This window comes from Meriones unguiculatus, chromosome 12 (assembly GCF_030254825.1).
Source record: "Meriones unguiculatus strain TT.TT164.6M chromosome 12, Bangor_MerUng_6.1, whole genome shotgun sequence".
Lineage (NCBI taxonomy): Eukaryota > Metazoa > Chordata > Mammalia > Rodentia > Muridae > Meriones > Meriones unguiculatus.
In genome coordinates this window covers 67227231-67253409 of record NC_083360.1, presented here as the reverse complement: position 1 = coordinate 67253409, position 26179 = coordinate 67227231, and positions in this window count along the sequence as shown.

The window sequence follows — 26179 nt, the reverse complement described above, 5'->3', positions numbered from 1 at the left end:
AGTTACCCTACCTACCAGTTGTGACATGTTGCTTCCTTTACCAGCCTCTCAAGTGGACCCCCAAATCTGGGATGTCCAAAACCCCTCTGTGGCTAGGCACCATTCCCCTGTGGTCATTCAGCTACAGGATCCCACCCGGCATATCACCAAGCTCAATACCCACTTCCTCTCAAGAGCCTCAGGGGACTTAAGCCTATTATCACTGAGCTTCTAAGAAAAAAACTCCTTCTCCCCACTTCCTCTCCTTTTAACACCCCTATACTTGCAGTTACAAAGCCCAATGGAACCTATCGCCTGGTTCAAGACCTCCAGCTTCTCAATTCTGCAGTTGTCCCCTCTACCCTGTGGTAGCTGACCCCTATATGCTCCTCTCCACTATCCCCACAGGTACCTCCCATTTCTCAGTTCTGGATCTCAAGGATGCATTTTTCTCTATTCCCTTAGACACCCAGTCACGAAATATCTTTGCCTTCACCTGGGCTGACCCTGACACCCTTGTTTCTACTCAGGTTCCCTGGACTGTCCTGCCCCAGGGATTCTGGGACAGCCCACACCTGTTTGGCCAGGCCCTAGCCTCTGATCTACTGCCCTTATTTCTCTCTAAATCTAAACTTATACAGTATGTAGATGACCTACTCTTCAGCCCATACCTATGAGTTAACCAAACTAACACCTCTGTTCTTCTATATTTGCTATCCAGCAGGGGCTATCGGGTCTCACCCTCCAAGTTCCAATTGCCCACCTCTGAGGTCATTTACCTGGGACTAACAATAACCCCAACGCACAGGGCATCACCCTAAATAGAAAAGACCTCATATGGTCTTTGACAGTTTCCTCTAGTAAAGAAGCAATTTTATTGTTTTGGGGAATGGCTGGTCTCTTATGGTCCTGGGTCCTTTCCTTTTCCCTTCTTGCCTGCCCTTAATATGAGGCAGCCTTAGGCCCCTTGCATGAAACCCTTCTGAAGTACATTACTAAGCCCTTTCGGAGGCTCCAACAGACTTTTCTTGAGGCCCCAGACATACATCTCCCAGGCTTAATCTGTCCCCTCTCTCTATGCATAACAGAAAAAGAGGGATATGCCCTTGGAGCCCTGGGTCACCAACTGGGACTCTCCTTTGCACCTGTGACATACCTATCAAAAAAAAAATTAGACCTGACAATCCAAGGATGGGCATCCTGCATTCGTGCCTTAGTGGCTGCGGAGCTCCTTATTAGAGAGTCCTTTTGTACAGGTGAAGGAGCTTCTTCTGTGCTGGTGTATGAATTTGGCAAGACCAGTATGGACAGCCTCCATATCTATTTGGCCATTTTTTTTTTGCAATAATCTTTTGTTTGATCAAAGAGGAAGCAATCAAAAATTCTATCAAATAAGAGAGAACGGATAGATGTGGGGGTGATGTCTATTTCAATCGGAACCTGACAGCCTCCCTTTGAGCAATTTCCAGACCCTATTTGAAGAGACTGTTCATTGTCAATGATGGTTTCTTGAATGTCAAATCTCCATATGTAGGGATTACCTTGGACAGAAACAGGCAAGAGGGAGAGGAAGAAAAATACATATCTAATCCAGTATGATTGAACATAGCTGCTGTAGTGAGGCCTCATTTCTCTGATACCAGAGGCAAGGTGGTTGATCTTGGTGTCTTCTGGAGCTTGAGGGAACAGGGTCCTGTAGGAGTTGATATGTAGGAGGGGGCATTATCTTGAGGGGGGTACAAGGCTTGTGGTAAGGTAGATGAATCTAGCAAAGGCTGCAGCTGAAGATGAGACTCGTCTCATCCACCACAGAACATCATTCTTCCACCACAATCTACTTCTCCCCTGTCATCTCCTGACACTCGTCAGATTCTGGCCTATCTACACCAGCTCTTTCATCCTAACATTTGAGCCTTGTCTAACTTTGTCAAGACCCACCTGCAGCCCATCTCTGAAGACTTACAATTCCTAAAGACTATTACTGCCTCTTGTAAGATTTGCCAGACCTCAGATCCTAACTCAGGATATTGTAACTCCCCCCTTCCCTAACCACCAGGCGAGAGGCTCTCTCCCTGGGACTGACTGGCAACTTGATTTTACCCACATGCCAGCAGTCAAACATGTCCGGTACCTCCTGGTCTTGGTGGACACGTTCTTGGGATGGGTGGAGGCATTCCCCACTACTAACAAAAGACGTCAGACAGTTTCTGATCTCCTTCTCTGTGAGATTATCCCATGTTTTGGAATCCCCACCTCCTTCCAGTCAGACAATGATACTGAGTTCACTTATCAGATTTCCCAGACCTTATCTAAAGCCCTTAACATTCCTTGGTATTTTCATACCCCATAGGATCCCCAGTCCTCAGGAAAGATGGAATGAATTAACCGATCCTTAAAAATACTCTTGTTAAACTATCACCTGGATTAGGTAAAACTCCTCCCCCTGGTCCTTTTAAGGCTACTAGCTCTCCCCCCAAAAACCTCTAACTATCTCTCCCTTTGAGCTCATGTATGGATGACCAGTTCTAGCTCCTAGCCTTTCAGCTAAATCCTCGCCCGTCCCTGACCACCTACTTACTCCCTTACTCTGTCATCTCCTGTTCTCTTCTATAGAACTTTACCAACCACTGTTTACCACAGCCACACACTAACCCCTGTCCATTTCCTATTAACATCCATCAGGGACCAGGTCCTTCTCTCCCCTCCAGACCAAAGCCCCCCATCTCTTTCTCCTAAATGGCAGGGCCATTTCAAGGTGATTCTTGTGATCCCCACAGCTGCTAAGCTTGAGGGCTTCCCTCAATGGGTTCAATTATCTCACCTCAAGCCTTTCACCCCTCCTCTTCAAGATAATGCACACACACACACACACACACACACACACACACACACACACACCAACTCTGACAGGACCCTGTGCCCTCAAGCTCCAGAAGATGCCAAAATCTTGCCTATGGTTCCAAAGCAATGAGGCCTCACTACAGCAGCTGTGTTCCACTCTACTGGATTGGATATGTGCTTTTTCTTTTCTTCCTCTCTCTCAGCTGTTTCTATCCAAGGAAATCCCTACATATGGAGATTTGAGGTTCATCCAAATAGGGTAGGGTAGCTCTATGGGAGGCTGTCAGGAGCCTATTGAAATAGCCTCCCCCCCCCCACACACAGCTATCCCTTCTCTCTCATTTGATAGAATTTTTGTTTGCTTCCTCTTTGATCAAACAAAAGATTATTGCAAAAAAAAAAATGGCCAGACAGATATGGAGGCTGTCCATACTAGTCTTGCCAAATCCACACACCAGCACAGAAGCTCCTTCACCTGTACAAAAAGACTCTCTACTTATACATCTGAGACCCTTGGGATCCCAGATGGGAAACAGGCTTTGTTGGAAAATTACCGCCACTACACACCCAATTTACCAATAAGTATCATCCATAGCCAGAGAAAATATGTCCCAATTACCCAATCCCTGGGGATGGGAGAAGGGGATGGGAGGAGATGGGAGAAGTAGAGAAGGTAATTAGGTAATTAAACACTCCTCTAGGTCATTGCCTCTCTGACATCCCCCCTCCTAAATAATACAAACTTGTCATTTCATCTGCTACTTCATACTCTGACCTTGGCCTATAAACTCCTTAACGTGACCCAACGAGGCTGTTTTCAAGCTTGCTCACTGTATGTCCCACCTGGGACCAACTCAGAACTACCGCTGACAGCTCCTCTGGTGATTCTGTCAAGTAACCTTCCTTCACCATTCACTAACTGCCCTGACTCTGATGTTGCCACAACCCCCTACCTTTTCCATATCAACCTCTTTGGTGTCGCAAGCTGTTTCAAGGCATCCGGAACACACTCTGTAAGAATGCTAAGTTCCTTAGACTCTAATAAAACTATAATCCTTGATACCCCATCTCAACCCCAATGCCCTACTGCCAATAATACCTCGATTCTTTGTGGCACTCAGGTCTACCATCATCTGCCTGCTGGTTGGTCAGCAGTTTGTGCTCCTCTTCCCTGAGCTGGGGGTGATAAATGAAATGGAGCCCCTACCAATCCTGGTCGTGGACTCAATAGCTGCCCAGCAGGATAAGAGGGCAGTTCAAATCTTGCCCCTCTTGGCTGTTGCAGGAATCATGGCAGCTGTCAGGACTAGGACGGTAGGACTAGCCACTTTGTATTATCAGCTTTCTTCCCGGTTCATCCAGGACCTCCAGCAAGTGGCTCAGACAATATTAACTCTCCAAGGACAGATCGATTCACTGGCAGCAGTAGTACCTCAAAACCAACGAGGACTGGATCTCCTCACAGCTAAAGAAGGTGGCCTTTGCATCTTCCTCTAGGAGGAATGATGTTTTTATGTCAACCAGTAGGGTTTAGTAAAAGATAAAATCCAACAACTCCAGACAAATCTACAAAAGCAAAGGGAACAGCTCAAGGCCTCTAACTCTTGGGCCTTCAAGAACCCCATATGGAAATGGATTCTGCCCTTCCTCACACCTCTTCTGCTCATCTTTCTGCTTTTGCTTTTTGCACCCTGCTTTATTAACTTCTTCTCTATATTCCTCCAAAAAAAATGCAAAAATTCTATAACCAAACCATCAATCAGTTACTCTTATGGGATTATCAACCTCTGCCCAGAACCAGATGGCAATGACCTTCCAATCAACCATGATGGTGGGGACCAACTATACCCTGAGAATGACAATGCCCCTATCAGCAGGAAGTAGCTTGAAGAGCAAAGTTTGCCCCTTTGCCCTCCCCACCATCAACCCCTTCCTAGCTCCTCACTTTTTAATAAAAAAAGGAAGGAATGATGGGATCTCTAGGTGAGAGACCAAAAAGATTAAAAATTAGCAGCTATTATTAAGGGCTGATCTATGTAGAAGTCTGTTGATGCCCTGAGGGGAAGGACTGCCTTACTGTATTCTTTCCCCACCTACTAGAGATAACAGTTGCTAGGAAACTGGCCCATCCCCCTAGGGAGGGACACCAGATCATTATGGTCTGGGGACCTTCCTCTAGCCAATCAATTCAAAATGTAGCATTTTGACCAATGGATGCTTGCCAGGCAGGAATTGCCCCTGCCTTGGGCATGCTGGGAGGAACCAGAATCTATATCACCCAACTAACCTGGGCGCGGTGCGCTCAGCTCCCACCACTTCGGCAGTGGGGCTGTGTAGCCCAAGCTGCAGCTTGTAATTTTCAATAAAAAGACCCTCATGTGTTTTGCAACGGAGTCGATTCCTGGAGATCTTTTGGGGGCTCGCGAACTGGGTATAACATTGGCAGGCCATCCCCAAGGGACCTGACAAACTGGATATCAGGCATCTGTGAGGTCACCTAAGGACCACCTGAAACCACCTGCTTATGAGAGAACTCTGCACCACTTGCCTCCTCTCTCTCTTGCCCTGCTCAGAGACGGTCTTTATGACTCCCTTCCCCTTCCCTTAATAAAACCCCCCACGTGGAACCATAGCGTGATTTGTGAACCTGCCATGCAACTGTGCTGCAGAATCCTAAAAGTTTTATCATAGCAATGGAAAAGAAATGAATAGAAAGGTCACCAGCATTTCTTTTAATTACTCCATGTCTGCCCATAGTTTTTTTTCATATTAGAGTTGTCTATGTATTATTACAACAGATATAAGGGCTGGTGTAGGTCACTTAGTGGTAGCTTAGGGTGAGGACTTGCATCCCATCCCCAGCATCCAAATAAAACAGATAGCCAGGTGTAGAAGGTGTAGCTGCCATGCCTGTAATCCCAGCACTCTGGGAGGCAGAGGCAGGTGGATATTTACAAGGCTACACAGAGAAACTCTCTTAGAAAACAAAACAAAACAGAAAGCAAATGAGAAAAAACGTTGTCATTGAGTTTGAACCAAGAGACATAATGACCATGGCAATTCTTATAAAGGAAAACATTTAATTGGGACTGCCTTACAGTTTCAGAGGTTTCGTACATTATCCTCATGGCAAGGAGCATGGCGGCATATAGGCAAGCATGGTGCTGGAGAAGGAGCTAAGCATTTACATCTTGATCTGAAGGCAGGAGCTGGAGACTGTCACTAGGAACCAGGCCTAAACAAGGTCACCCAAAAGTCACCGGGAACTAGTGACCCCACCCCAAGGTCACCAGCAACTAGGCCATATGTCACCAATTCCAGAAACAGGGTCATAAGATTTCCTACCCAAGAAACAACCTGAGAATAAACCATAAGAATGGGAAGTTATCTCGGGGTGGGGCTCTGTGCAGGACAGCCCACCGACCTTGTAGTAGAACATTTCAAGGCACATTCCTGAGTAGAACATTCCTGAGGTCTGTAGAGAGCTCGCTCAATGTTAGCTATGTCAGCTAGCCAATCACTTTGTAAGAAGCTTGCCCTTGCTGAATGTCATCCAGTCCTGTAACTATTAGCAATTCCTGGTCCTACCTCAAACCCAAATAAAAATCCTGCCATGCAGCTGTTGGGGCCTCTCCTCTCTGATCCACTCACTATGTTGGTGATGGTGGAGAGACAGAGCTTAAGCCCAAATAAAGCTCTTTGCTCTTGCATATATGGTCAAACTCCTGGTGGTCTTTTGGGACCTAAAGATCTGGGCATAACAGCCACAACTCCTAATAGTGCTACTCCCTATGGACCAAGCATTCATACACTAGTCTGTGGGAGCCATTCCCAATTAAGACACCACACTAGGTTATTGGGGTGATGAAGGACTTGGTCACCTAAGACCATTGAAGACAATGGCCACCCAAGAACGTTGCTATTTATTAGCTCTGTAAGACCTTCTATTCAGCATTTAATGTCTCAGTGACTTAGATTGCCCAGGCATGGAATGGAGACAACTTTCCCAGCCTCACAGAAGTATTATTGGGGTTTTGTTTTATTTGGGGGGGGGAGGTTTCGGGACAGGGTTTCTCTGTGCAGTGCTGGAGAGATCTGCCTGTCTCTGCTGAGATTAAAAGCATGGGCCAACACACCTGGCTGTACTATTGGGTTTTTAAAACAAGTAAAATACTTGTAACAATGCTTGGCATATATAAGTATTTCTTAAATAAAACAATTAAATACGTAGTTGTGCCGGGCATGGTGGTACACACCTGTAATCCCAGCACTCCAGGAGGCAGAGGCAGGTGGATCTCTTGTGAGTTCAAGGTCAGCTTGCTCTTCAAGAGTCCAGGACAGCCAAGACTGCAAGCTGCACAGAAAAACCCTGTCTCAAAAAACCAAACCAAACAAACAAATCGTAGTTTTTCTCTGTGCATAATAATCTCATTGTTCATGGAAGGCTTCCATTTTTCTGTCATTATTTTAAGGGTTGACAAAATGAAAACAAAAGTTCCTGCCGAGGTGGGGGACACACCCTAGGTTGAGCTTTCTGTAATGCTGAATAAATGTTTAGAATGGGAATGACCGAAGAGAGGTTGGAATGTGGCAGGCTCTGAACCCAATTACAATTTATCTTGGAATATCTTCAGCCACGCCCCACTGCCCCTTGCTAGTCATTTACTGCCTAAGTATCGCCTTCTAAGTGAGACTATTCGGGAAGTCCTTTGGAATGCTCGGAGCCCAAGCTCTCACCACCCAACAGCTAAGAATGCGGTTAGACATCATCAGAGGCCTGAGATTTCCCCGCTTTTCTGGAATTTATCTCCGAAGTTTCTACCGAATGCATTTGAAAGGTGTCTTGTTTGTGTTTTTTGGTTTTGTTTTGTTTCGTTGTTTAAATTCTGGTACTTTAAAAACTGCAGGGTCCAAGGTCTGCGCCGGAGCTGACCTCCAGAAGGGAAGAAACCCTGAGTGCTGGCCCCGCTCCTTCAACACGGGCACGAATAGAAGTGCTCTTGGCATCGGTGTTCATGCTTACAGTCTATGAGGAAAAAGGGGGGGGGGGCTGGATTAGTTTATTCTCTACCAATACCCTTTAGGCTAAAAGCTCCCTAGTTTCAAATCAAAGAGTCCTTAATAGCTTGAGGCTGTTTTTGGCTTTTTTTTTCTTTGACAATGTAGCTTTTGGGCATTCTAGAACTCACAAAGTAGACCAGGCTGGTCTCAAACTCACACAGATATGCCTGTCCCTGCCTCCCGAGTGCTGGCAGTAAAGGTGTTCACCATTACATCTAGTTGGTTAAGACTGAACCCAAACTCTACAGCAATACTCTTCAGTAGAACAAGTCCCTGGGAATATAAACATTCTTCAAATAACAAAATCTCTAGGTTTTCCTTGAAACCCTAGAAGAGAACACAGACCCCATTATCACTTTGAAAACCCCTTTCTTTTCCCATTGACTGCTTAATTCAGCGAAGTTCTGCTAGATCCTACCCCTCAACCCAGTATACCTTTAAGCCTAATGGCATTAGTTCCTACTTCGCTTTCCTTACTTCCTTGGCCTCTTTGTTATGTAAAGAGACTTAATGTCTTAGCTAAATTGCTGCTTTGTGCAAATACTCTTTTGATGCTGGGATTGAAAATAGGGCCCACACCATCCTCTCCTAGGCTAACCTCTCCACTTTTTAGAGCTATGATCGGAAGTAGCTCTTAAATAGTCTTCTTTCTTTCTGGTTTTGTTTGTTTGAGAGTGGGTCTAGCTTTGTAGCCGTGGCTGTACTGAAATTTGCTATGCAAGCCATGGTGGCCTGGAACTCAGACATCTGCTAGCCCCCTCCCAAGTAGTGGGACTAAAGGCCTGTGCCACCTCACCCCACCTCTCTTAATGTTATTAAATTCCAAATCTGAGCTCTTCTCTTTGACTTGAAATATACACTAAAGCACTTGAAATCCTGGGCATCTAAACGGCACTGTTCTGTCTGAGATACATCACAGCTACACACACACAAAACTTTCAAGATGGTGTGGAAAGAGAACATGGAATGAATCCCTAACAATTTGAATTGTGGTGGGTTAGTCAGCCAGAGTGTAATTTTTTCTGATGTGGCTGCTCAGGATTTGTCCATTCGCTGACCCCCACCCTACTTCTAGATTACACATTTGTTCTTGTGTTCTGCCCAGTTCACGAACCCCAAAAGACCAGGAATAACTAGACTCCACTGTAAATACATGAGGTTCTTTTTATTGTAAATTACAAGCTGCAGCTTGGGCCCACACACTTCCACCACTTCAGCCGAGCACCCCGTGCCCAGGTTAGTTGGGTGATTTAAAGATTCTGGTCCATCCCAGCATGCCCAAGGCAGGGGCGATTCCTGCCTGACAAGCATCTATTGGTTAAAATGCTACATTTTGAATTGATTGGTGAAAGGTTCCCAGACCATAATGACCTGGTGTCCCTCCTTAGGGGGATGGGCCAGTTTCCTAGCAACTGTTATCTCTAGTGGGTGGGGAAAGAATGCAGTAAGGCGGTCCTTCCCCTAAGGGCATTACTAGACTTCTCCACCCATTATTCAGGCCTTAATTAATAATAGCTGCTAATTTTTCATCTTTTTGGTCTCTCACTTGCCATGCTATGTTTGAACTGAGCTCCACACCAGCTCAAGCAATCCTCTTAGCTCCCTTAGCAAGACTCCATTGTAATAGTCCCTGAATCTTTTTGTGATGATTCTGAGTAATCTTCCAAACAGAATTTAAAAAAAATAATCATTAAGCCAGGTGGTGGTGGCACACACTTTTAATCCCATCCCTCAGGAGGCAGAAACAGGTGGATTTCTGTGTGTTTGAGACCAGCCTGGTCTATAGAGTGAGTTCCGTGACAGCCAAAGCTATACATAGAGAAACCCTGTCTCCAAAACCAATAACAACAATAATAATAATTAAAAATAAAAAAATAAAAAAATCATTGAAGGCCATGCATAGTGGCTTGTGCCTTTATTTCCTACACTTGGGGGGCAGAGGCTCTCCCTGAATTCAAGGCCGCCTCTTTTTTTGTTTTGTTTTGTTTGTTTTTTGAGATAGGGTTTCTCTGTGTGGCCTTGGCTGTCCTGGACTCTCTTCGTAGACCAGGCAGGCCTCGAACTCACAGATATCCGCCTACCTTTGCCTCCCTGAGTACTAGGATTACAGGTGTGCCACCGTGCCCAGCTAAGGCCAGCCTCTTCTAATAGCAAGTTCCAGGCCAGTCAGGTTTACGTAGTAAAACAGTGCATCAATATAACATAATATATAAAATATTTCCTTAAACACAAATTGGTTTTAAGAGTGTTTGGCTGAGCAGAGATTCCCCATATCTGTCTCATATCGGTGACATGATTCTAGAAACAAGTTGTTCTTTGTCTTAGTTACTGTTCTATTGCTATGAAGAGACACCATGACAATGTCAACTCTTATTAAACAAACAAACAAAAACATTTTTGGGAGCTTGCTTACAGTTTCAGACAGTTATTCCAGCATCATAATGGAGGAAATCAGACAGGCATGGTGCTAGAGCAGTAGCTGAGAGCTTTATATCCTGATTTGCAGGCAGAGACAGACACTGGGCCTGGTGCAGGCTTTTGAAGTATTAATGACACACTTCTTCCAAAAGGCCACACCTACTCTATCTAACAAGGCCATGCCTCCTAATCCTTCTCAAACCTTTCCACTCTCTGGTGATTAAGCATTCAGATATCTGCGCCACATTCTTATCATCCCTAAAGGGCTCACAGCTTCAGCCAATAGACAAGGTGAAACGGCTGAGTGCATCTGGAGCAGACAAACACAGGAGACTGCCCTTGTCCATTTTGTTATTTTAAATCAATAACCTCCAACATTTGTTCAGGTCAAATAGGATAAGTGTGCTGATAGGTTCAATTTAGTCACCCCCTCCCACACACACACACACACACACACACACACACACACACACATTTTTAGTGGAGAGATAGTGGAGATTAAAACCAGAGCCTTGTACAAGCTCGCATTCTAGCACTGAACAGACCCTGGCTCCTGGCTACCACCTCACGTCCTTTGCCTTAGGTGTGGAATTTAATGCATATCGTGCCTGCCACACAATCAGCTGTCTCAGGTTTCTCCTCCCTGACTCCCCTACCACGATGTCCCTATTGTCAGAAGCTGAGCCAAAAGAACCCCCTTTTTCCTTACGTAGCCTTTATCAGGTATTTTGTCATAACAATTAGAAAAGTAATTAGATGTCTGGAGAGGCAGCTCAATATTTAAGAGCACTGGCTGCTCGTCCAGAGGACCCAGATTTGATTCCCAGCACCCATGTGGTGGCTCACAACCATCTGTAACTCCTGTTCCATTGATTTGAAGGCCCTCTCATGGCCTCTCTGAGCATCAGGAATGCGTGTGGTACATACATACAGCCAAACACTCATACACGTAAAATAATAACACAAAATCAACTTTTTATTGTAATTTAAAAAAAGGAAAAGTAATTAATACACTCAAGATATTCTTGCCCATTTCTTCTTACCTTCAGACCTTCCTTTTGAGGCGAGGTCTTTACTGTGTTACCTTGATTATCTTCAAAATCACAATCCGCCTTCCCAGCCTTCCTGGTTTGAAGACTATTGTGAAAAGTTTTTATTTTTTTTTTTCCCCTCCTGAAAATGGCTTTTCAGTAACTAGTAGATGAATGCTGTCAAGACTCAGAAAGGCCAGACTGTTATCTTAGTGTCCTTTCTTTAAAACAAAACAAAACAAAACAAAAACCTGTGTGTGTGTGTGTGTGTGTGAAAGAGAGAGACACGTGTGTGGGTACCTGCAGATGACGGGAGAAAACATCGGATGTCACATGGCCTGGAGCAGGAGTGAAGAGTGGTTAGGCGCCTGATCTGGAGCTGGGAACTAAGCTCTGGCTCTCCGGAGGAGCAGCCATCTCTCCAGCCCTAGCTTTATTTCTTAAGAGAGAATTATCACCTAGAGGATTAGTTGTATCCACAGAAGGAAAGCAAACAAACATAGAAACTGACATGTGGTTTTTAAAAATACTACTTTGGGGCTGGCCAGATGGCTCTTGTGGGTAAGAACACTTCCTGTGCAATAGCGAGAATCTGTGCTGGTGAGTGTTTGTCAACCTGACACAGACCAGGGCACCTGAGAAAGGGCCCTGTCACATTGGCCAGTACACAAGGCTATGGGAGCATTTTCTTCATTGATGATTGATGTGGTGAGGTCCAGCCCACTGTGGTGGTGCCTCCCCCCCCCACACACACCCTGTGCAGGTTGAGCAAGCCGTATTCCTCCGTGTTCTCTGCTGGAGTTCCTGGCCTGACTTCACTCAATGATGGACTCTTACGAGGAAATGTAATCCCAAGTGTTTTCCTCCACCAAGTTGCTTTTGGTCTCTCTACTGGTGTGTTATCACACCAACACAGAACAAACTAAGACAGGATCTGTGTTTTAATATGACCCCAGAACTCACATTAAAATGGTGCACATGTCTGTAACACTGGAGTCGGGAGTGGCACGTGGGTGGGGCTAGCAAAGACAGGTGGCTCCTGGGAGTGTGCTGTAAGTCAGCTGAAACTCAAGTGAAGAACCAATAAAGGAAGACACTCAGGGGTGAAGACACGCACACACACACACACACACACACACACACACACACAGAGAGAGAGAGAGAGAGAGAGAGAGAGCGAGCAAAAAGAAGCCCTGGAAACATTTTTCTATTTTTATAATAAAATATCTAAAATTTGTTATTTTAGGAATGTCTGCTTCTAAGCCCTGCCAGTTGGAGACAACCTCTCATGTCAAAGAGCTTCCTTTTTGAAACATGGTTGGCTCAGAAATTGCTGCTGCTCCCCAGATTTGCCAAATGTTTCTCTTACCAAAAAGTTAAATCATTTTATCTTTGACATTGAGGAGTAGGTTAGCCAAGTTATATTTGAATCAATGCTTTTATTGGGGAAAAAAAAATCTTGCTAAGATTGATTTACTATTATTTTGTTGCATTTTCACTTATTTATACATGAGTTCAATGAACTCTTGGCTCCAAACAAGTCCAATCCAGTGAAGACATCTTGACAGTTACCTTAGCGATCTTATCTGCCAAGGTTTCTGCTCATAAAATGCAAAGCAGCTTTGGAAATGAACAATATGGTTAAAGAAAAACAAAACAAAACAAAACTATGGTACAGTGGAGAAATGGGGTTAAGGACTACTGCCACCGCAACACCAGGGTTAAGAGTGTTCTGACTCAGGGGCTGCAGCCATGACACAGAGGTTAAGAGCCCTGGCTGCTCTTCTAGAGACCTGGGATCAGTTTCCAGTGTCCACATGGTAGATTACAACCATTGGGAACCCCAGTTCCAGTAGATCCGTGGGCATCAAGCACTCACACGGTGCATGTATATATAGGCAAAACACTCCTGAGCATAAGTAAATCTAAAAAGTAGAGTGGTCTAGCTCATCCCAATTGAAAAACGGAGGACCACTGCTTACTCTAGACAGTGTTGGTTAGTAAGATGGAAGCCTGCTTAATGAAAGTTCTTGCTATTTAACAAAAAGATTGTCCCAGGAAATATGACATCTGGAGGACCCCCATTCTCCTTTCTGACATGACTCTTAACATAGGCTAAGCCGGCACTGATCCTCCTGCCTTAGACTCTAGATGACTACTGCTGTGTTAATCGGTCTCTTAATTACTTTTCTGTTGCTGTAATATGATGCTCCAGTAAAAGTGTTTCAAGGAAAGAAGGGTTTATTTGGGGTTACAGTTTGAGATCAAAGAACATGGCTGAGACATCACAGCGGCAGGAACTTGATTTTGTTTTTGTTTGTTTGTTTGGTTGGTTTTGGTGGAGAAAGGGTTTTTCTGTGTAGCCTTGGCTGTCCTAGGCTTGCTTTGTAGACCAGGCTGGCCTGGAACTCTTAGAGCTCTGCCTGCCTCTGCCTCAGGAGTGCTGGGATTAAAGGCGGGCACCACCACCCGGGGCTTGCTGAGGAAGGTTAAAACAGGTGGTTACCTTGTATCTGCAGTCAGGCAGCAGAGATGAATGCTGGTGCTCAGCCGGGTCTCTCTTCACCGTCCAGTGTACCAGCCCATAGAAGGGCGCTTCTGGAAGCTCAGGTGAGTCTTTAAACCTCAATTAGCCTAATTTATACACTCCTTCACACTCTGCCCAGAAGCTGACAGTATTAACCACCACAGTCACTATCCGCAGTTCAAGGAATATACAATGAAAAGTATTTGCATGTTTTCAAAAAAGTATTAGATTTTTTTCTTTCCTTCTTTCTTTTCTTTTTTTTTCCCCCAGAGCTCTGGCTGTCCTGGAACTCACTCTGTAGACCAGGCTGGCCATGAACTCAGAGACCTGCCTCTGCCTCCTAAGTGCAGGGATTAAAGGCACATGCCACTAGGGTCCCCCTTATTTTACATGAGGGGTTGGCCTGCATGCATGCCTATTGGCTGCCCTGGGATTGGTACTGATGGTGTGACCATCCTGTCAGTACTGGGAATGGAATTTTGATGTTTTGCAAGAGTAACAAGTCCTCATAAGCACGGAGCCATCACTCCAGCCTTGAATTTTGTTTGTAACACATTGTTTTGGTTTTTTTTTTTTAAAGATTTATTTATTTATCATTTATACAATATCCTGCCTGCATGCCAGAAGAAGGCGCCAGACCTCATTATAGATGGTTGTGAGCCACCATGTAATTGCTGGGAATTGAACTCAGGACCTTTGGAAGAACAGCCAGAGCTCTTACCCTGTGAGCCATCTCTCCAGCCCGTAACACATCATTTTATGACAGATTTTCTTAGTTCTTTATGTAAGTTCTAGGGCCTATCCTTTTTGCCTTCTCTTTTTTCTTGTATTTACCTCCCCTTTCTTTTTTCTTTCCTTTTCTTTCTTTTCGTTTGCTTGTTTCTTTGTTTGCTTTTTTGAGACAGGGTTTTTCTGTGTAGCCCCGGCTGTCCTGGACTCGCTTTGCAGACCAGGCTGGCCTCACAGAGATCTGCCTACTTCTGCCTCCCTAAATGCTGGAATTACAGGCACACACCAGCACACCTTGCTACCTTTCCTTTATCATTGTAATGAGTTGTTTTTAACAAAAGAATGGAGAGACAATTGTGTTTATCATTAAGGACCAGAACACGAGGTCTGCAAAGGCTCTACACAAAAGTGGGTGAGTTACAAGATGGGGCGGAGCGGAGTGGAGAGGAGACAAGATAATACATACTATTATTCTGACTGATCTCCTGCTCTTCATTCTGACACCCAAAATAGGGACTGATAACCATCCTGTCACACAGTATGGCTGGGACAGAATGCAAACATGGTCTCAGTTTATCAGTTGCTATGGTTGCTGGGAGAGCAAGAGGTTATGCTCAGCCAGTGTTAGGAGGCTCCACTCATAGAATGGACCCTGAAGGTGGTCAGCGCTGTTGCTAGCTGTTTCCTAGTCCTTGACTCTTAGATCCTGGGCCTTACTTGGTCATCAAGGATCAGTTTGCCAGTCCAATACATAGCCAGTTTGGACTTGTTGAGGGATTATTTCAAGGTCTTTTTGGCATTATGCAGCAGAGATTAAATTTCTACCAGAGCTTTCCTGTGTTTATTTTCTAAGAAGGCGTCTTTTATCCTCCTGACGGCATGCATTCTGTAATTGTAGGTGTTCAAAAGCTTGCTTTCCCTCAGCATCACCCAGCACTGTCCTAACATTCGCATGCCGCTGCAAGGCTGCCATGTTGGAAAGGACAATGTTTATCTCCCTTTCTTTCAGGCAACACTGCTTTAACCAAGTTGACTTTCTGGGCTGGGAGTGAAGCTAAGTGGTAGAGAACTTGCCCAATACAGGCAAGATTTTTCCCTTTCTTGCTAGGGTCTCACTATGTATCCCTGGCTGACCTTGAACTCATAAAGATCCTTGACCTCCAAGTGCTAGGATTAAAGGAGTGTGTCTTTTGCTCACAGCTACACCCTGCTCCCTCGCCAATTACATTTCCACAGAATTCTTTTTGAAGGGTGCTGAAGAAATAGCTTAGTGGTTAAGAGCACTGTCTGCTCTTCCAGAGGTTCTGAGTTCAATTCCCAGCAACCACATGGTGGCTCACAATCATCTACCCTCTACTGCCTTCTTAGAGCCCTAATATGCATTAAATAAATAAATAAATACATACATACATACATAAAATCTTAAAAAGAAAAGAATTCTTTTTGAAGTTACAAACTTCATTTCTGTGTGCTTTACACACCCATCACAGGTGCATTACAAATATTTATTAACTGAATCTATAGTGTTAGGGAGACTTTCTGCTCAGTCAGTCAACAGTTTTTCAAATAGGTGAGTAGAGGAAAAACAATCTTATGATTGTGGCAATTTTCATTTCTTTTCTCTTTCTCTTTCTTTCTCTCTCTCTTTCTTTCTTTCTTTCTTTCTTTCTTTCTTTCTTTCTTTCTTTCTTTCTTTCTTTTATTTTATTTTTGAGACAGAGTTTCTCTGTATAGCCTTGGCTGTCCTAGACCAGGCTGGACTCAAACTGCCTGCCTCTGCACCCCACAGTGCTGGGGTTACAGGAGTGGGTCACTTCGCCCAGCTGGTAATTGTTCTTTTACTATAATTAGGATTAGAGGAACCCCAATTTTCCCATACTTTCTTTCCAAACAAGACAACAAACAACACTTTGGGTGTCCAGATTAAAAAAAAAAAATTGTACCAAGGTGTTGAACCAAGGAGACAAAAATAAGTGTGGTGTGGCTTGTGGTGGCACAAGCCTTTGATCCCAGCACTCAGGGAGGCAAAGGTAGGCAGAGCTCCCTGATCTACAAAGCAAATCGAGGCCAGCTAGGGTTGTTACACTGAGAAACCCTGTCTCAAAAAAACAAGAAAACAAAACAAAACAAAAAACAAACAAAAGAACAAAAAAACAAAACAAAACAAAAACAAAAAAGGAAGACAAGACAAAACTATCTAGAATATCTTGCATCATGACCTGAAAACTGTCTTTACATCTTTCCTTTGCTATGTGCACATGACGGCTGCCTTAAGGCTCTGCTTTGGTGTAGTTCCAAGTCAGACCACAGAGCAACCTCCCTAAACTTATTAGGGGATTAAGGCTCTAGTTGAAGGAAAGCTTAAGAATTCTGAAAATCTTGAAGAAACTTTCTGGTTTTTTTTTTTTTTTAATTGGTTAGCCATAGCTGAATCAAGAACCATAATATCAGAACTAATTAATTTTAAGATGGTTTAGACTAGCTGTATACAATCACGGCTTCTATACACAGGCCACTGAATACAACTCAAAAGCATTCTCTAAACTCTTTTCCTTGGAGTCAAATAATTTCCCCTTAATATTCTAATTATATTCAGATTTGCCATACATTTTGTATTGTGGTTTGGCTCTTTGTTTATCTTAGTGGTTTGGATTTATTTTGTTTCCTCTTCATTTGGCTCCCCTCTCCCTGTTTCACCTCAGTGGCCTTTACTACCCTTTGGCAGGCGCTGGAATACCCGCTGCCTTCCTGCTTTCTAACTTGGATCTGTCCACTCTGTTCTTTTTTCTCTCTCCACATTTCTACCTCTGGCACCTGGTTAGCAAGGAGAGCCCACAAGGAACTTGGGACTAAAACAAGATCTCACAGAGCAATCTTTTAATCAGCCATGGTCAATCTGCTGTGTTGGCCAGTCTTTGGACAGTGCGCTCACTTTATCATGTGAAGGTCCTATTCCTCATTATGAGAACTGCAACCTGACAGGTGACAGAGGTAGGTGACCTTTAGAGAAAAATATTAATGGAGAACAAAAGCATTAGATGGCTTCTAAGTGGGCCAAGGCCACTTACCCAGCTGCCCTTGAGCAGTAAAAAAGAAAAGTCGGAGCATTATACATCAGGTCAGAGAGGGAAGCCAGGAAAAAAAAAATCTAAGTTAGACAATGCTGATATTGGCAGTCCTTGAATGCCATTAAATACACACACACACACACACACACACACACACTTCTTTTTTGAGAAACGCTTAATGGGGCACAATTAAGTGGTCTGTAGAATTGAATGACCTTTAAATTGCTGTAATCTCATGAGGGAAACCTTTCATACACAGCATCTACTTTTGAAAGAACATTCTGTGAAAATGTTGTCACTAATTCAGCAGCACAGGGTAAGCCCATGTCCTATGTCCTGCTCTCTTGTCTGCTGTCCTTGTTCCCAAAGAAAAACTGAGATCACCCAAGAGCTGACCTCACCCATGTCAATCAAAAGCCATCACATTCGCTTCTAATGGAAATTTAACTGTAGAGAAAAAGGAGAAAATGTAAGGTAAAGACTCAATCTGAGAAAGAAAGAAAAAAAAAAGTTAGGAATGTAAAGCAAAGCACTTGTAAATGCACTAGGCCTGGGTTCATCCCCGGGACTTCATAAAACAGGTGCGACAGTATAAGCTTGAGGCAGGAGGATCCTAAACTCAAGGTCAGCCAGAACAGTTGGTGCACATTTTAAATCCAGCAGATACCAGAGAGTTCAAGGCCAGCCTGGTTACATAGTGAGGTCTAGGCCAGCCAAGGCTGCAGAGAGAGAGAGACCCTGTCTCAAAAGAAAAAAAAAAGTATTGAATTCTGAGTATTAAAATACTGCCTGAGGCCAGGCGGCGTGGCAGCACACGCCTGTAATCCCAACACACAGGGAGGCAGAAGCAGGAGCATTTCTGTGCGTTCGAGGCGAGTTTGGTCTACAAATTGACTCCAAGACAACCAAGGCTACACAGAGAAACCCTGATTCAAAAGACAAAAACAAAGGAACAAACAAAAAAAATCTTCTGACACATTTATATTTGGATAAAAGACAAATCATATAACAGGCAACACAATGACCAACTCAATTCTTCTGTATATGCCTCTCTCTTTTTAATCTTGGTTTACAGGTATATCTTTGCTTCTTTGTCATTACTATTTGCTTGTTTCAACTAGCTACCCAAGAGTAAGTGGTAGTTATCATGACAACGTTGCCCTAAACACTTGTATTTATGATTTCTAGGCCACAGGAGAATGCCTCTCTGTAACCATAACATCATTAGAACATCAAGAAAGTAATTCTTAGTAAAATTGTATCATCTTCTATGCAGCAGCTATTTAACTTAACTTTCTCCAGCTTCTTTAGGTTGTTGTTGTTGTTGTTGTGTATGTGTGTGTGTGTGTGTTTGTTTGTGTTTGATTCAGGTTTGGAATCTAGGCAACAATTAAGCATTCATTTTATATGGCCGTCATGTTTCTTTAGTCAAATTTAATATGAAGAATTTCTGTTGTTCCATATTTCTCCTTTACAATATTGATATTCTAAAGAGAGAATAAGTCACTTATGCTAGTACATGGTAATTTCTTCCTCAGGGTTAGGTTCAAGATGAACATTTTGGGCAGGAATACTATACAGGTGATACTGTTTGCCTTTCCTTGTATTACATCTTGAAGCAAACTGCTCAAAATGTCAAAGCCATGAAACATAAGACAGAAGATTGAAACCATAAATATTAGAGGTCCAATATTTTAGAAACACAGTTCTTTTGCTATTCATTAGTCATTTTAATCTCCTGGTTAGAACTTGAAATCTACCCCAAATTGCTATCGTATGCAGTTTAGAGGAGAGTCCTTCATTAGCTTTCCCTTATCTGATTTCACAGAGGTTGTCTAATGCTGCTATAATGGGTCATAGTTTCCAATGGTTCTTCTGATTTAGCAGACTGGTGATGAACATTCATTGTTTCCCATCAAGTAGTATCTATTGTTTCCTAAATCAATAGTTCTTTGTGAAAGAAGTCTATATATGGAATGACAAATTGCTTAATATAATTTGGAATTTTTTGTTAGAAAGAATTTTCTTTTTAGATTTAACATTTTTAAGAATGAATATATATATATATGTGTGTGTGTGTGTGTGTGCCGAGTGCCTGTGTGTGCATATATGCCTGTGAGTGAGGGTGCCCTCAAAAGCCAGAGGCATCAGACCTTCCTGTCTGAGGTTACAGGTGAGTATGAGCCAGCCACCTGGCATGGGTACTGGGAACAGAACTTGATCTCCAAGGCCAGAACATACTCTTAACCACTGACCTGTCTTCCCAGCCCTCCCAAAAGTTTTTCTTCACATATTGTGATATGATAATAAAAACTGGGACTGGCTGGGCAGTGGTGGCTCATGCCTTTCATCCCAGCACACAGGAGCCTGAGGCAGGCAGATGGATCTCTGTGAGGCCAGAGACTATGAAAAGAAACCCTGTCTCAAACCCCAACCCAAAACAAACAAACTGGGACTGTTTAGGAAGGAGGAGGAGGGAAGGATGTAGGAAGCAGAAAGATGGTAACAGAGGACAGCAGATGAGGTGAATTCAAAACATGATAAAGATGTTTAAAAAAATGCCATCATGAAACCAATTACTTTGTATGCTAACTAAAAAAAAAGATCATTTTCCTGTTTGTTTTGTATGTTTTGTAAAGGCTTTCTTGTAGCGGAGGCTGGTCTTGAATTTGGTATTTAACTGAAGGTGACCTTGAATTTGGGCTGGGGTTGTATCACTGTCTCATTTGTGCTACATCCCAAACCCTAAAGACTGTTAGAAAATTTACCACCAGGTCTGATAACACACACCCTTAATCCCAGCCCTAGGGAGGCAGAGGCACGCGGATGCCTCTGTGAGTGTGAGGCCAGCCTGATCTATGTAGAGAGTGTAGTGTCCGGGTCAGCTGGAAGTAAATAATAGACACTGTCTAAGAAAAAATAGAAAAAGTTCCAAACGAGAAAGAAGAGATTAATAAATAAACTTTTTTGTGAGGAAAACTATAAATGGAAAATAACCAATAAATGCAGTCGGATATATTTTGTTGTAGAGTAAACAAAAAAACAAACAAACAAACAAAAAACAAAACAAAAAACCTACTTCTAACACAGATTTACATTAAAAATAATCCATCCACATAGATTTTTCCATTGTGGATTATATACAAAGTGGGTAATATACTCTTGGATTATTCAGGACTGATGGTAAATTGCTTAAACCAACCGAAATACTTGATCCTAGTAGAAGGTAGTAAACCTCTCACTTCTTAGAGGTTTTATTTTATTTCTAAGACACTGTCACACATTTAGTATATAGAGGGCCTGCCTTCCTTTCCTCCCCTTCTTTCCTTTATGTCCTCCCTCCTTACCTTCTACCTCCCTCCCTCCCTTCCTTTTTTCTTTCTTCCCTTCCCTTCCTGTTCTTTAATTGATTATTTTGCATCTATATTAAATTTTACACCTGACTTTTTTTTCTTATTTTCCCAATTAGGCAAAATATAGTTTATGTTTAAGATAAAATGATTATTTTGCCTCCCAATTCACTATATATGAATGGAAGAGGTGGGCTGAAAATAAACAAAATTTCCACTAAAAATCAAAGTGATCAAATCATAAGTGATTGAAAGGGCTGGAGAGATGGCTCAGCAGTTTAGAGCCCTGGCTGCTCTCTCAGAGGACCCAAGTTAGATCCCCAGCACCCAGACATGGCAGCTCACAACTACCTGTAACTTCAGTTTCAGGAGATCTGACGGCTTCTTATGGCCTCTGTAGACACCAGACACACCCTTGGTACACAGACATATCTGAAGACAAGACACCTACACACATAAAAATAAAATAAAAATAAACATGAGGGAGGCTGCCTACATAAAGGGTAGATATGCTATGCTTGTCTGTAAAACCCATCCCTTGCTGGTGGGGGTTAAGGGCAGAGACCAGTGGAGAGTGGATCCCTGGAGCTTATTGGCTGGCCAGCCTACCAGAATTGATAATCTCTGGGATTATGGACAGGTCCTTTCTGATGGAAAAAGGAGGAGAGTGCCAGAGAGAGACACATAATGTTGATCTGTGATATACGCACAGTATATATTCATAAAAATGTCTGAATATACACACATGAAAGGAGTGATAAAGTGGCATATGCCTTTCACCCTGAATTTGGGAGACAGAAGCAGAAGATCAAGAATTGTAGTGTTGAGTGAGTTTGGGCTACATGAGACCTTGTCCCAGAAATAGAAACACAGCAGCAATAATAATATAAAAAAAAAGCAGAATAATGGAAAGCTGCTTATTAGTCTGTGAAGAAATAACGAATAAAGATAATATAAAAAATCCTAGCTTTGACATAAATTTTCCTGCAAGTTGTTTCAATTTAATGTGTGTTTTACCTACAGCTATTTCACTGAGGTTCCAGTGGGGCTAGAGAGACGTTTTCATTCACTCACCATCAGTGGATCTCAATATTTACAGTGCTTTATATTGCTCATCCTACATAACATCCTCGATTAATTTTCAGGCCTTGAGGTGCTATTTATTAAATTAGGGATACAGCCTACCATATTAATAAATTATTACTTCAGAGGCATTCATGTTCTGAATGTATAAATGTGTTGCTTAAATGACTCTTGGGGAATAATTTACACACGAAGATGCTCTGTGGGTTAAACAAGCCCGATAACATTGATTATGTCTGGAACTAGCCTTTACAGTAGGTGGCTGAGTGGATATTAAGGTGTATTCACTGTGTCCCCTACACACTACCCTAGAACCATGAGTTAGATATAATATTAAGCATGTGCTGTCCTAAAGAAATCCTTCCATGAGAAACAGTGTTTCTCAGCTTCTGATCTTGAAAAGACTTAGCGCTTTTTTTCATTGTGGGATTTGTTTTCTCCTAAAAGAACTCCAAGAAAGCAAGCATAGAAACACTTAAGTTCAAGGAAAAGGACATCAGGAATTTGCTGCAGTATCCTTCTCCTTTTTCAGGTATTAAAAGGTAGAACTGAGGGCAACAGTCACGGCTTCTAACTTCTGCTGCTGCTGTTTCTTGGCCTTTGGCTGTTTGAGTCAGATTTCTATGCTGCTTGCGCATGTGTGACACACACAACTATCTCAAACTTAGGTATTATGAAATTAAAAAATAAGAAGAAATGGTTTTGGTGAAATCCCTCCTCTGTGTCATGGAGCCATAGACTTTGTAGGAATGAGCATTCATTCTTATCTTATTTTTATTATTTTGTTGTTGTTTTTATCTTTTGAGACAGGGTTTCTCTGTGTAGCCCTGGCTTTCCTGGAACTCACTTTGTAAACCAGCCTGGCCTCAAAGCTAGGATGTTTTATAATATCTTGATTCTTTTTACTCTTTGAAGACTAACAGGCAGCTTTCCATCATTCCAGAACAGAGCTAGAATCTAATGCTGTAAGAATGACAGGGGTCTGGGAGTGCAGGATGCTGGCTTCCCATGCTGGAAGCCCAAGCTTTTGTTAAATAGATGTATGAATGTATTTCAGTAAGCAGGCAAACAAAGGAAAACAACAGGCCATCGTGGGGGAATACCCTTAGTTATTCTGAATGTACAGCTAGCAAAAGTCTACTGTCTGTTCTGTTATCTAACAGTTTTCCGTGGACCTCCTGACAAACCCATACAGGGAAGAATGGACAATGGCTACTTTTTGTTCATTTGGTTGGTTGAATTTGTGTACCAATAACCAGTCACAATGAAGAGGTAAAATCCATTTTAGGGTACTTTATAACACTGAAAGGTTATCTCTTCCTTTTGTTCTGACAGAAACATCCAAACTGGTCTGAAGTTCCAAACCAGCAGAATAATGAGGTAAAAAGGCTTGAGCCAAACCAGTGGTGATGTGGTGTTGGTGTTGGTGCATGAAGTTAGGCTCAGGAGCATAAGCATACATTACAGTATGAATTTCCACGAGGTAATTTCTATTTGGACAATGCTTTTATCATTTATCCCTTTATTTTAATTATTCCTATTATTTGCTACCCAACATTGATGTTTGTCTTAAAAAATATATCTATATCTATATATCTTCACTACATTTTTTTGTTGTTGAGACAATGTCTCACACGGCCCAGGCTTGCTACATAGTTGTGATTGGCTTTGAAATCTAGAGGCTCCTGCTTCAGCCTTCAAAGTGTGATCCACTACTCCATTTGCGTGCATTTTCTACATTTACCTTGTCAAGGACTGCTTTCCCACATCTGCACCTCAAACTGTGAAGATTTTCAGGATAAATGAAAAAGAAACACATTTGTTATCACAGCTTTATTGCTGTTAACAGCCAACTTATTAATGCAGCTACCAGCGGAAAGGCTGGTGTAAATTCCTTTGTTCAAAGTTGAGCCTAGAGTATTCTGGGTTGTGTTTTCTTTTTCTTTTTCCTGGTCGAAGTCTTTTTGTTGTAAGGAGGGTCACGTAAGGACGCTGGTGGAAGGGGTCTGTGCGCCATCTACCGGCAGGTTTTAAATCTCCAGCGTCTGCAGTAGAGGAATGTTCAAAAGGGGGCTTTAAAGCATTCTTTGAGAAAGGAAGGGTGTTGGGGAAAGACTCTGTCAGATTCTATGATTTATTTGTGGTTGCTGGAATAAACGCGAAATCAGAAAAATTATGTGCACACACGTGCACGCGCACACAGCCCAACACACAAGCAAGTAGTGTGTGCAGGGGTTGGTCAGGGAAACCCTCTTACAAACCCAACTTCTCCTTTCTGAAGAGACCAACTCCAGAATCAGTGCAAACGCTGAATGGTCACCACTCAGTAGAAATGGCTTTACTAAAGACATTCATATAACCTTCAGTTCCCAATCTCAGCATCCCAAAGTTGTCCTCTGCAATCTATTTTTTTTTGACAAATGGTGTAATAAAGCCCAGTAGACAGCCATCCCTCACTCACATACCAACACATAGTAGGTCTGTGTACATGCAAACAGCGTTCCCACACAAAATCACACTTGTGCGTACAAAATGACTGCACTTATGGACTTGGTTGAGAAATGTGTCCTTGGACTTGGGATGAAGCTTCCTATCCCCTCAGACATTTTCCCCACCTCTGTGCTGAATCCTGGAGAATGGGATTATCGGTTTTGGGAGAATCGCAGTACTTGAGTGGGAAGCTTGCTGCTTTGGACTTGGCTGGAAGTGATCCTGATTCCCACCATCTACCCCGTGAGCCGTGGGAAGAACTGAACATGCTCGTGGAGAACCTGGGTCCCGTTATTCTGAAATCTTCAGTGCAAGGGCCAACTTGTGTTTTGATGGGCGTGAGGGAAATAGAAATGCAATAAAGTTGAGTCGGAAAGAGGAAGAGAGACAAAAGCACAGCGAGAAAAGAAGGAGAGGAGTTGGCAATCCGAGAGAAAAAGGGTGGTGAACAAAAGATAAAGTCTGGAAAGCAGCCACCACCCCAAACCAGCTCAAGAAAGGAGTAAAGAGGCAGAAAGGTACAAGAGCTTTATTTAACGAAACAAAGTCACACCCATCTTTCATTTTCGTATCTCCCTCCTCTAGATCTTATCCGTTTCCTTTTTAAAGGTTGTCTGTGTTTCTAAAGGGAGCTAGTAACTATTTTTTTTTCCTTCGCCCCACGTATGGCTTGATATTTCATCCATGGCTACCGAGACAAAATACAACTGGAGCCGGAGGAGCATTTTATAGAAGAGCGACTCTGGAACACTCCTGCGACGGGCTGTCACCCGGGAGCCTAAATGGATTAATACCCAGAGACGGATTATGTTGGCTGTCACCAATATGCCCAAAGATTATGATCCAATTTATGCACGTTACAGTCGGTATTAACTTTATCTATTTCAAGGCTCCCAGTAGCCTGGTGCGTCCTCAGAGAGAGGCCAGACCCTGATGCAACCCAGCAGGTCGTCAGCGGGGGAAGCCTCCCGAAGAAAACAACCGGGAAGCCGTGTCCCCAAGGGTCGGTCCCGGGCGCTCCCGGGCGTCCCGCCCTCACCTGGGAACGGTTTTGTGAAGCTGCCTAGCCGGGGTTTCACCAAGGCGGGAGGCGATTCCTCGGAAGGAAATGACACTCCTGTTTCGGGTTCATTTCATTTCTAAGTTTTCAGTGGCGGTGGCAGGAGGGCGGAGCGGGAGCAGGCAGGGAAAGGGATTGAAGGTTGCTGTGGGCTGCTCCGTCTCAGAGATCGCAATTTGAAGGCTTTTTTTTTTTTTTTTTGGTCGCGTGTATTTCTCTCGCTCTGTTTAAGTAAGTTTGTTTGGGTGTGCGTTCTTGGCGATTTCAGCACAAACCCACAAAAACCCACGCTGGAAAGTCAAAGCCAAGCCTCCCGCTCCCCCTTCCCAAACGAGCTCACCACCGCCCGAGACCCGGTTTCAGAAAGCCCTTCCCGGGCGGCTGGGGGCTCCAGGCGGTGGCCACATTCCAGCAGTTTTAATCCGTTTTTTATTGTAGGGCGAGCGGAGTTTGCACAGGGGCCGGGACGGCTCGGCAGCCGGCCGCTCTCCCAGCGCCGGGCCCCCTCCCTCCGTGCCCTCCCCCTCCCCACCCCCCAGCAG